Here is a 13263-nt window from a genome sequence, read left to right on the forward strand (position 1 = left end):
CTGTCATTTCCACCAATATAAAGTATCTGTGAAAAGAGAATAAACATTAATTTCATGGGTGTGCGTGCGCTCAAAATTCAGCCATCTGAGAAAAACGTATAAGATTATGACTTGTAGGTTTATGTGAATGGAGAAAGAGAGGTTTTTTGATAGTTTTTTAAGGGCCACTTTAAAGGAAAATACGAGGGGAAAAAGCAGGCATGTTTTTCTACGAAGGCAGCTTTTTCTGCCTATCAAAGCCGAAGTGTCAACCGGCTAACAGAAATGCTTTGGATGCGTTGTTTTCTTCTCCAATGTGTGGTTTGGTGCTTATGGACAAATAGGAATTTCTCCTTTCCTTCCAGGGTAGGCGGGAGGGGGGGGAATGGGAAACACTAAGAGCAGGTATTGAAACACCGCTCTACCGACCACGTCCCTCCGTACTGTGCAACCAAACAACCAGAGCGAGGCACTTATATTGGTTCCGGAATTGGGAGGCGGAGATCTCACCAATGATGGCACCTTCTCTGACCTATTGTAGCAGCCACTTCCAATAGTCTGAACCAATTAAACAAAGGTAGGCGAAGAAAGTGGGGGGGGGGCAGAAAAAAACCACCGTGCAAACCCAAACGCTTCGGAAACGAAAAGGTGGGGCGAGGTTTTTGACAGGCGTAAACGTTCGCCAATTATTTCGAGGAGTTCTTGCCGAAGTCAGCGAATGCCTCGGGAAGCTCGGACAGGGGAAGCAGAGAAGTAGTTGAGGAGGTGGGAGCTGTTGTTAGGGAGAGGGAGACAGCGCGGCTTGGCGGCTTAGCAGAAGCTGAAGGGAGGAGGAGGAGGAGGAGGCGGTAGAGCAGGTGAGACTGAGCGACCGGCCCGGGAAACTGCCTGGGTGGGGCTCGGCGGAGGGAAGGGGCTTCCGAAGACCCGGCGCGAAGCTCGTCTCCTCGGCGGGCAGAGCGGGAGAGCTGCGCCGAAAGGCCCGAAAGGCGCCGGGTGCGGAGCGAAGCCGAGGGGCGGGCTTGGGCTCCTTTTTGCCCCCGAAGCGCCGGGGTGAGTCTCCGGAGGGAAGGAGCGGCGGGGAGAGCGAGAGCCGGGCGGGCGGAGGAAAGGAGGAAGGGGCGAGCCAGCCTGCCGGGGACGGGCGACGAATGCCTGCGGGCGGGCGGGCGGGGGAGGCCGGGAGGGGGCGGCCGGCCAAGGCCCCCTTGAGCCAGGCTGGAGCGCCGAAGGCACCGGGGTGCTGGAGGCGCGGGACTGGGAGGCTTTTCTCCTCCGCCGGAGGAAGGCGGGGGCCAAGGGGTTAAACGGCGGGCTGGGTCCTGGGCGAGGCGGCGGCAGGGCAGTCCGGGGAAAAAGCGGGCGGCGAGGCGTCCTGGGCGAGGAAGGGAAGGGAAGGGAAGGGAAGCCGGAGCGGGAGGGGGGTCGCGCCGCGGGAAGAGCGGCGCAGCATCCCTCGGAGCCGGGCAGCGAGGCCGACCTCGGGGAGAGGAGTTGTCACCCCTCGGTGGTTGTGGCAGCGCCCCTGGCTGTCCTGCCTTCTCGGGTTAGGCCTCGGCTTGGGCCGGTTGGCTTTCTGGAGGAATGCTGCCAGTTGGCTTCCTCTCCAGGCTGCGCTGCGTTTTCTGGTTTGTGGGGATCCTTTTGCTGAACCCTCACTTCGCAGTCCAAAGCAGGGACTGGGATTGGAGTCCGGGAAGGAAAGCGCTGATAAGTTAATTACCCCTAATTTCTTGTTCTTAACTCAGGCTTCCTAAGAAATAGATTTGGTGTGTTGCGGGGGGGGGGTCAAGTCAGTGAGGTTAAACTTTAAAAGATCTGTGAAACAGGTGTGGATTTCAGTCATGATGGGATCACTCTGGCCTTTAAGGAAAAAAAATTACACATTTTCTAGATAAAGAATTGGGAAAAAAACCCTACAAAAATAATGCAAGCTCACTAATAGGCACTTGATTTTATGTGCAATGTTGCCCATTTTCTCACAGAAGGGCAATAACAAATCCTCGTCACTTTGCTTAGCTGCGAGAATAGCAAAAGTGAAGGTTCATTTTTTTTTCTTCAAAGGGGTTAAATGAATTTATATTTTAATATTTGGGAGAGTGCTCACTTTGTGAAAATCCATTGTTTCCTTTTCTTACAGCAGCTCTCATCCAGACCTCCTTAATCCAAAAGATTTATGTAACCTGTACATTCATATTTTATAAATCTGTAAAAAAAATAGAATATGTTTTGTTTTATGTGTGGATTGTCATGCTTTCTGAGCCTCTCTCTTCCTTGCTTCACCATTCAGTAATGCATTTGCAGTGATTTGCTGCCTTGTTTCAGTGTGTTGGAAAATATCTTAAACATTTTGAAGTTCCCACACTGTGTATATGTGGCTTTGAGCACAGGAGAGGAAGCACTATTTATACATTTGTGCAGCATTGGCATTTGTTTGTAGTTACTATCTGCCACAAAAGATAATGAAGAAGAATATTTTCAACTTCCCTTAATTCTTGTCAAAAGCCTTACAAAACCTATCGTGGTATCTATTTTATGCCTGACACAGAAAAACAGCAATGACGATTAACATTTTTCCACTGTATTGTTGGACTGTTATTCTTTCACTTAAGGAAACACTGAATGACATCATGATCAACATATTGCAAACATAAAATTGTTCATTCTTTCAATTTGTAATATTTGTTTCTTACTAAGCTTTCTGTACAAATGTGGAAGAAGAGTAAAGCCATCGTTCTTACATATAATATGCAAAAAAAATTCTACAGTAGACTTTTAACATGTAGGATAATGAACCTTTTTATACTAAAAGAACTATTTTTAATCAAATATTTATTTTACTCTTTGGTGAAAAGTACACAGTGATAAGGAAAATAAATTTTATTGTGATGCCTTGCATCTTCCTACGTGTTTATTTACTGAATTAACTCACCCTGATTAGATAATCTATGCTAAGCTCAAACATTGTTGTCTGAGACATTAGTGCCAAAAGCCAGACACCGTTAAATAAGATTTTAAATTAAGTTTGAAATCTTATAAAGCAACATTTTCTTCTAGCTTCTAATTCTTAGCCATCACAGATTAACAGACAAGTGATTAGCCAAGATAGATGAATTATGGTACACCACTTAATATATCTAAGTACTTGAGAGCTGTTAGATGATACAACTTAGTTCATAGTCCTGTGTTTCATTTAAAGAACCGTGGCTGAAGAAACTAAACATTTTGCCAAATTGTTAGTGCATATATCAATCTGTCAAAAGTGTTGTGTCTAAAGTTTTACATGGAATTGCTCAACTTTGTATTTAGGAGCTCTAAGATTGGAAGTACTGAAAATATTTTAATTAAATCCAGAGCCACTTGGAAAATGTTCTTGGCTCTAGATTAGTTTAGGATAGGCAGTTCCCAATTCCAGACTAGTAAAAGTATTTCTGAGTGATCCAAATGTTTATTCATTAAAAAAAATTGGATTTAGATAAGACATAAAATTAATGTGCATTTTTCTACGCATTCCTGTGGGTGCTGCATCCTGTGCAGAGGGCTGTGTTTGCCTCCATTGCTATCTTTGCTCGCCTATGCAAGCAATCTTTTTCTTACCTGGTATAAAGGAAAACACTGGATAAGGGACTATAATGAACACTGTTATTTTTCATCCTCACTACCTCTGGATGCAATCACCAGTGTGTACATTAGAATGTGTGTGTGTGTGTGTGTGTGTGTGTGTGTGTGTGTGTGTGAAAAGTACTGGAAATAAGGAAAAGATTGGTGGCAAAAAGAGGTGTACATTCCTCACTCAGCTCTGTTTACTTTTCCTTTTAAACTTTCCTTAATTTCTTGGTATTTTAAAAGTATAGTATAAAAAGCCACATTGCTAATGTCTTTTTTCCCCCTCATTTGCAATTATTTGGGCTTGTATGCCAAGGAAAATGGTCATCTGAAATACAGATGGCAGCAAGAGCAGGTCATTGTATCACCTCTGTCATGATGATCTTATTTTGGCTGAGAAAAATAGTGCAAAGAGCGCCAGTAGTTGGGAGAATGGGTACGTTTTTAACCTTGCATACTGTATGCAGTGGTAGGTAGGTAGATTTTGTGCCATCAAGTGGACTCCTGGACCGACTTAGATTTTGTCCATGATGATCTGTCCCTTGAGATCTTCCAACCGTACATCCATTGCCACAATCATCACCGTGTTGGTTCTCTTCTCTTCCCTTCCACTTTTGCTAGCATTATGTATTTCTCAGGAGAGCTAAATCCTCATGTAATACACCTAAAATATTATAGTTTGAGCCTGTTCATTTGTACCTCAAGAATTGTGGATTGATTCATTTGTTTTCTTCTCAAGAGCTTTTTCAAACACCATTGCTCAAAAGTGCCGATACTCTTCCTATCCTGCTTCTTCAAAATCCAAGTTTGCTTCCATAGAGAGTCACAGGGAATATCTTTGCTTGTGCTATTCTGAATTTTGTAGGTATAGACACTTTACAGCAACTGAATGTCTATTCCAATACCTTCATGGCTAAGTGCTAGTCTGTAGTGTATTTCTTGTATAGTTGTTTCTTTACTGTTAATGGCTGATCAAAGAGAGAAGCTATCTATCACTTCAGCATCTTCAGTGTTAAGTTGCCAGCAGATTTAAAGTAATATAGTGCATCTTCCTGGGTCCTTGTAGAAAGACTCTTGGAGGTGTCCTGTAAATCCTTTCCTTTACACTCTTTATTGAAGGACTTTTCAAATTGGCTATGGACACAGAACAGTAGTCTCCATGTAGCCGAGAAGCATGTTTTAGGAGCAGCAAAGCATAAGGGCTAGAATGAGAGAGATATAAAGCAAACTGATGGGCAAGTAGGATAAATGTAAAAGAAAAGGGTGCAGTAAGTGACTCAATGAGAAGAACAGATACAGTTGTCTTATGCGAACTATAGGTAAAGGTAAAGGTTACCCCGCACATGCGTGCTAGTCTTTTCCGACTCTAGGGGCCGGTGCTCATCTCTGTTTCAAAGCCGAAGAGCCAGCGCTTGTCCGAGGACGTCTCTGTGGTCATGTGGCCGGCATGACTAGACGCCAAAGGCGCACGGAACGCTGTTACCTTCCCACCGTAGTGGTCCCTATTTTTCTACTTGCATTTTTACGTGCTTTCGAACTGCTAGGTTGGCAGAAGCTGGGACGAGTAACAGGTGCTCACTCTGTTATGTGGCACTCGGGATTTGACCTGCCAAACTGCCGACCATCTGATCGACAAGCTCAGCGTCCTAACCCACTGAGCCACCGCGTCCCTATGCAAACTATAAATTTTGTTAAATCTTGGATCTGGCCTGTTTGAAAAATGTGATAGCACAAGAACATGGATTTGAGGGAACGACTTTAAATCCCCATCACTATCGAATTGCAAATCATTTGTACATCTTTAAAAGATATAGTTCTTTTCAATTCTGTTAAGAATGCAGAAGTATAGATCTGAGGCATAAATCTTTATGGACCCTGTTATGATTTGATGCTTGTTCTAATGATATTCCATCTTTAATGTAGAACATTACAACAACGTATTAAGTAATGAAAAAAAAATCCATATCCCCCAAACAGTAAAAAGAATACAATAGTGAAGTAGTGGTATAGTGGTTGATACGTTACACTGGAATTGGAGTCTGGTTTGAATGGATGATTTAGAGTCATTCTTACATCTTATTTTAGAGAGAGATTACGGAATAATCAGCTGCCTTGAGGCAATAGGAAAACGTAAGATACAAATATAGTTATAATAAAATATGATATAATCCTGGCAACCTCAAACTCTAAAATACTTTATTAAATAAGAGTCCGAGTTCATAAATAGTGGTACATGTATTGATAAAGACACCATTAGAGAGAGAGAGAGAGAGAGAGACTGTTGCCTTTGTTGACACTAATATGTTGAAACATTTTCAGTGCTAAACTATTCCATCTTGTTTCATTTCCCCCAACTGAGAGGAGATGACATAAAGCATGAGAGAGGCCAAAGTGTTGCAAGATGAGTAAGTGTCAGAGATGATTGTAACGTTGATGTAACACTGGTAATTGTGGAATCGTGTGGCTATAATACCTCAGTAACAGTTTATTTATTTTAATCCCATTTATATCCCGCCCTTCTCCGAAGACTCAGGGTGGCTTACACTCTAAGCACAAATCAATGTGCTTAGCAATAGCCTTCATTCTATGTATATGCCTGCTTATTAGGGCTTTTACCCCCCCCCCCCAAGCGGCATTATAGCAATGCTTCCTAAACCCGGGTAAATTACCTCAAATTGGTAGAGGTGGTTTTTCTCTGAGCGTGGCAGTTGAACCCCTTACTCAATCACAAAGGGATATTTAAATTGACTTAAACTGTTTTACCTACATTGAGCAAAAAGGAGTTTCTAATAAGCAGTTTTGAGTAATGAAGGGGAAAAAATAGGAAGCAGTGGTTTATAGTTTTAGATTTGTGGTGTGGCTACTTAGATAACATACAGTTGCAAGAAAAAGTATGTGAACCCTTTGGGATTATGTGGAGTTTTGCATGAATTGGCCATAAAATGTGCTGTAAACGTCATGTAAGTCACAACAATAGAAAAACACAGTCTGCTTAAAATAATACTACACAAACATTAGCTGTTGTCATGTTTTAATTGAACATAAGATGGAAACATTCACAGTGCAGGGTGGAAAAAGTATGTGAACCTTTGGACTTAATAACTGGTTGACCCTCCTTTGGCAGCAATAACCTCAACCAAACGTTTCCTGTAGTTGCAGATCAGACCTGCACAACGATCTGGAGTAATTTTGGACCACTCTTCTTCACAAAACTGTTTCAGTGTAGCAATACTGTATTCTTGGGATGTCTGGTGTGAATCGGTCTCTTAAGGTCATGCCACAGCATTTCAATCAGGTTGAGGTCAGGACTCTGACTGGGCCACTCCAGAAGACGTATTCTGTTCTGTTGAAGCCATTGTTTTGTTGAATTACTTGTATGCTTTGGGTCATTGTCCTGTTGCATCACCCATCCTCTGTGGAGCTTCAGTTGGCGGACAGATGGTCGTACGTTTTTCTGCAAAATGTCCTGATAAACTCTGCAATTCATTTTCCCATCAATGACAACAATCCGTCCAGGCCCTGAGGCAGCAAAGCAGCCCCAAACCATGATGCTCTCTCCGCCATGTTTTATAGTGGGGATGAAGTTTTGATGTTGGTGTGCTGTGCCTTTTTTTCTCCACACATAGTGTTGTGTGTTTTCCCAAACAACTCAATTTTGGTTTCATATGTCCACAGTATATTTTTCCAGTAGTGCTGTGGAACATCCAGGTGCTCTTTTGCAAACTTCAAACGTGCTGCAATATTTTTTTTGGACAGCAATGGCTTCCTCTGTGGTGTCCTTCCATGTACTCCATTCTTGTTTAATGTTTTCCTTATTGTAGATGTGTCAAGAAAAATGTTAGCATGTGCCAGAGATTTCTGTAGGTCTTTAGCTGACACTCTAGGATTCTTCTTTACCTCATTAAGCATTATGCGCTGTGCTCTTGCAGTCATTTTTACAGGACGACCACACCTAGGGAGAGTAGCAACAGTGCTAAACTTTCTCCATTTGTAGACAGTCTGTCTTACCATGGACACATGAACATCAAGGCTTTTGGAGATACTTTCGTAACCCTTTCCAGCTTCATGCAAGTCAACAATTCTTGATCGTAGGTCTTCTGAGAGCTCTTTTCTGCGAGGCATGGTTCACATCAGACAGTGCTTCTTGAGACCAGTAAACCCAAAACAGGTGTGTGTTTTTAAAGGGCAGGACAGCTGTCAGCAACACATCCAATATCATCACACTGATTGGAGTCGAGGTTGGCTCACTCCTGGCTCCACTTAGCTCTTGGAGAAGTCATTAGGCTAGGGGTTCACATACTTTTTCCACCCTGCACTGTGAATGTTTCCATCTTATGTTCAATTAAAACATGACAACAGCTAATGTTTGTGTAGTATTATTTTAAGCAGACTGTGTTTTTCTATTGTTGTGACTTACATGACGTTTAGAGCGCATTTTATGGCCACTTCAAGCAAAACTCCACGTAATCCCAAAGGGTTCACATACTTTTTCTTGCAACTGTATCAGTAGTATTAAATCAGAATTTTTTTTATTGATATAACTAATCTTTGGCCTTATAAGCTTCCTTTTTAAGGAGTCAGTTTAGCATTTGGGAAACTCAAATAATATTACTTTGTGGGCTTTTGTCAGAAAGCAAGGAAGAAATCAGGAAAGTCCAACCTTAGTAAGTTTGAGAATTCCCAGAATTCCCCAGCCAACCCATGGGGAATTCTGGGAATTGAAGTCCACAGTTGAAGTTACAATTGTCATGGCTGGATATCCCTGGTATAAATTGTGTGAATAATAATCTCAGAGATATGACACTAATATCCAAGCATGTGTCAGCATTTAGTACAAGGAAGACAAAATGGTGTGGAAAGTAGGCTTTTCCCAGATATCATTCTCTTCTGGTTCCTGCTGACTTTATTCATCATTGCCAGTAGTACAACAACATCTGAAAAATTCAAGTTTTGCTTTAAGTAGTGTAATTGCCTATGGAGAGATCCTACCATATTATGGAGGCATTAATGTTGTGATTCATTTCTAGTGGAGGGTAAAAAAGAAAGGCAATGTTAGTGATCATGTACCTTAAAAACATAAAGAAATCCCATTTATAATTGCTATCAAAAAGATTAGCAGGTACTTCTTCATAATTGTATTTCTTTTCTATTTCTATTTTCTTATTCATTAATCTCAATTTCTTTGTTTATTTTCTAACATTTGCAGTATTTTATCTTGTTAAAGTTCTTTAATAAAATTATATTAAAAACATTAAAAACAAACTCATTTAAAAATAACGATTCTCTGTGAGAAAAGTGCTGGCATATATACTGTAGCACTTTTGAGCATCAGTGCACTCATGAGACCAGGTTAGATCATTTACACAATTGCTATTGCTTTTTTTTGTTTGCTTTAAAAACAAGTAGAGAGTAGTTTCATTTGGCTGCTATGGGAGTGCACACCATTTTAAGTCCATGTTCCTTGAACATGGACTTTCCCTAATCATTTTTTGGGAGGGCGGCTTTTTTGTCTCCTGTATGCAAATCAATGGATACGTTATTTGCATACACATGTCCTGCTGGCTAGATGCGCAAAAAGTATTTCTTGGAATGGGAACAGAAGACACTTTAAAAATTTTGTGCAAATGTCACTAAACACTAACAATCATTTTATGGTCACACCCATGACACTTTAAAGTTTGAGGATCTGCAAAGTCCTTGCTAAATCTAGGCTGAATGACAAAGCCAAAAAGTATGCCTAAAATATGAAATGTTGCTGCTGTTCTAGGAACATAAATCCTATTTCAGTTCAAGGACTGAATTGACTCTAAGCAAATACATATCCAGATGGAGAGGGAAATATCATATACTGAGCATGGCCAGATCCTAGACTCAACAGGGACACAATAGTGAACATGCATCTCATAATTTTTTTTTCTGTTTTCCATATATGTGCACATATTTCCCATTTGGTGTCACCCCACATACAAACACACATGTTTTTGCTGAAAGTTTTTCCCCTCCTCCTCTGTAATGCCTTCTTCCCCTCCCAGTGAAAGAGTGGTACCATACACCAGTGTGTTTCTAAAATAGTAGGTGGAAGTATTTTTAAATCCTTAAATATGAGGGAAGATTTTACTTTTTATTAGCTTCTGACTGGAGAGAAGAGGTTGTCACTTTCCTTAAGAATTATGGTGAGCCTGTGGGGACTCAGTCAAAGCTAGGCACAAGGGTGGGTGGTAACTGGATTTTGGAAGAGAGACCTTGCTAAATGGATGAGTCTCTGTGGGTCCTATTCAGCAGGAAGAAAATGATCTAAGATTTTAGTAATATGCTTTTAATTCCCACTTAGGTAAGACTACAGATGAATGAAATTAATACTTTATGGCAAAAAGAAATCCTAGACAGGATCTCTGCTTTCCTCTTGGGACATCAATTTTTATTGTTTGGGGTGGATCAAACTTTTCTGTGCATAGTTGTGGATGAATAAATAATACTTTATGCTTCTAAATAAATGTTTCTTATGATTTCAGCAAATATATTTAAACGTTGAACTAAACTTTGCCAGCCAAGAGCTTACTGAGCTATCCCTGGGTTCTTGTTTTATGTGTTTTCTTGGAAAGAGTTAAAGTTCTGTGAAAAATCATTTGGTCATTTTCTTTCTGCAAATATGTTTGGTATGCTTTAGACTAGGACTGTCTTTCTGGTAATTCTGTCTTTGCAGACTGCCGCATTCCCAGAAACGATTAGTTCTGTCCTTTATCTTCAAATAATTTAGCCTTAATTTGTTGCCTTGCGCCTTTAGCTTTGTAAAATTCTGTGTGAAAAGTTTTTCCTGATGGAACATTATATGTTTACTATTTTGTATTTTTGATAGGACTTTTGCCTGGCTGTATGTTACTAGATGCTCCAGTGACAATTGATATACATGCCTTTTGAAGAGCAGATAGGTTTATGAAATGATCTTGTGCATATTTGTTCACATGTAAATTCCACTGAGTTTAATAAGACTTAACTACCAAAAATGCATGTGTAGGAATACAGACTTATTTTATATAATATTAAAGGAGTTGCTTAATGAAAGACAATACAATATTTTCCCATGTGTACAGAACTTTGATTTTTAATCTGTCTAGCATTTTCTCTCTCTCTGAAATAATAAAATGCTTGATGGAATAGGCAGGAGCAATAGTATTTTTTTTTCTGACTTGCTTTTTTGATTTGGAATGCATTAACATATAGTTCATGTTTTATTTAGTTTTGCGTACTGTATAAATATTCAAAAATTTCTGGGAAGCAAAAGTAGCTGAACTGAAATATTTATGAGGAATCCGTTATATGGAATTAATGTATTTATTGAATTTATTGAAATCTCTACTTGGAAATTATTGTGAAAACTTGGCAACTCAATAGCATGCACTTCCAGTGAATTGTTAAAATTTTAGGAAAAAACATTGGCACTGAAAATTTTAATATTTTAGTAAATTAATTCTGTTGTATTTTAAGAAGTAACACATATACACACTCATGCATATAAACCCATCATGCTATTCCTTTCAGGATAAAAGGCATTATCTGATGTACAGAGAGGGAGTAAGAAACAGTAAGCCAAAGAAATTAAGATATAAAATAAAAGGAAATAGTAACATCCCTGTACGAAAAATGTTGTATCCTCCATATCTGTATATAGCTTCACGTGTTGCCTGTCTGGTTTTTAGAATTTCATTTGACTCCATCCAATCAAAGGTTTAGCTGTCTTTCTCTTCGTTTTGACCTATTGACTCTTCCTTCATATTGAATGAATATATATGCACAAAAAATCAAAATATAAATTATACATACATATATTCATACATATAATTTATATTTTGAATTTCTGTTAACCACCCAGAGTCTCATTAGTGATGTGAATGGCTATATAAATCATAAATAAATTCCTGTTAGTGTTATCCCCACATATTTCTGTGGCTTTCTCTGTGTAAATGTCTCTCTCTCTGTGTGTGTGTTTGTGTGTGTGTTGTTCTCTTTTTATATTATTTAGCAGATTATTTTTCTCCAGGTCTCAATCATTCAGTGTTGACCATTTTTTCTTAATACTCATGTCTGGTTCTTTCATTTACCATTTACTCCTCGCATATAACATACAACTATTACCAACTGATGGATTCCTACTCTTATACTGTATATGCTCACAACAATCTAAATGGCATCAGTTATATTTTGATATCCATTCTAGCCTTCCCCTTCATAATTGAATTTTTACTTTCACTTCGCTACTTTCACTTATTAAATTCAGGCATTGGTTCCGACTGCCTTAATTCATATGCAGTACATCCTTCTCATTTTCTTAGTTTCAGAGAAACGTATCTATTTTTCTTTTATTAATTTCATTCATAAATCATCTTGTTTTGTCATTTACTTCTCTTATTTCAATTCTTCCATATGTCACTATCATCATCACGAAGGTCCAAATATCATCCATCATGACTTTGATCAAGTGAGACTTCCTTGTAATAACCTTTTAATAAATTAGAGAAGACTTCTCGTAGCCATATACAGCTTTATCTGCCAAAGATTAAAACAGTGCCCAATCAGTTTGGAACATTCTGGCCAGTATGCAAAAGTGCAACCAAATTAACCCAAGCTTGTTTATGTTATGCTGTGCAAGCTACGATCTCTAATCTAGAGATTCCCTTGTAAGTCAATGCATTGTTGTCTGTATCTCAATAGATTGGAGGTACATGTTGTGTATTAACATATATTTGGAATACCTTTGTATCTTAACAAGACATAATTTATCTGTCATAAAAAATAGTCCAAAAATACTATTCTAGTAAGTAAGAATATTGTAATAGACTTAACATTCTCATTAAGGAACATCCAAAGTTTATACATGAATGATTACTAGAACTACAGGAAGTCCTTGATTTATGATCACAATTGAGTCCAAAATTTCTGTTGCTAAGTGAGACAGTTGTTAAGTGAATTTTACCCCATTTTACAACCTTTTTTGTCACAGTTGTTAAGTGAATCACTCAGTTGTTAAGTTAGTAGCATTGTTGTTAAGTGAATCTGGCTTCCCCATTTATTTTGTCAAAGGTGATCACCTGGGATACTGCAACTATCATAAATCTGAGTCACTTGCCAAGCTTCTGAATTTTGATCACATGATTGTGGGGATGCTGCAATGATCATAAGTGTGAAAAATGGCCATAAGTCACTTTTTAAAGTGCTGTTGTAACATTGAACGGTCAATAAAATTAACTATTGTAAGTCAAGGACTATTTGTATTCCAATTTTTTCAAAAAACTTCCATTAGCTGTTAATGATTATAATTCTAATAAAAACTGTGTCTTATTGGGAAATATATAATAGAAAGTTCTTTTTAAAAGGTCTACTTATAAAGCACACAATCTTTAAACCATCAAAATGGAAATTTGTATGGCTTTCCTATTTATGAAGAAAAAGTTGGTCCTCGTGCAAAACTCAATGAAAACATAAGTTTGAGTTCTCTTTATAAATTAAAGAAAGTCCTAGAAAATTGAGTATTTGAATACCACAAAAAAGAAATTGGCAATAAAGTTATGCTATTAAATCTTAGCTCTGTACTACCTGCCTATTAGATTTCTTTTCCTCCTTCCTATATTTATTTCTCCTTTGTTCTATTCTTTTTTATTTTAAATAGCCTTGTGGACTATT

The 13263-nt window shown here is 38.9% G+C and overlaps 1 protein-coding gene across 7 annotated transcripts in view; it reads left to right on the forward strand.

The window, feature by feature from the left end:
• The first annotated feature begins 759 nt into the window (after nt 1–759).
• NUMB (NUMB endocytic adaptor protein) overlaps nt 760–13263 on the forward strand; it is an 82905-nt gene continuing 70401 nt past the window's right edge. For 6 of the 7 annotated variants that reach the window (XM_081315836.1, XM_081315840.1, XM_081315838.1 and 3 more), the window contains exon 1: nt 760–836. The gene's annotated coding sequence lies outside the window, so the exon portion shown is untranslated. Of the gene's footprint in view, nt 837–897; nt 1033–13263 lie in introns of those variants that run through there. The other variant, XM_081315837.1, reaches the window with a different exon arrangement.

The sequence above is a fragment of the Vipera berus genome (assembly GCF_964194415.1).
Source record: "Vipera berus genome assembly, chromosome: 1".
NCBI lineage: Eukaryota > Metazoa > Chordata > Lepidosauria > Squamata > Viperidae > Vipera > Vipera berus.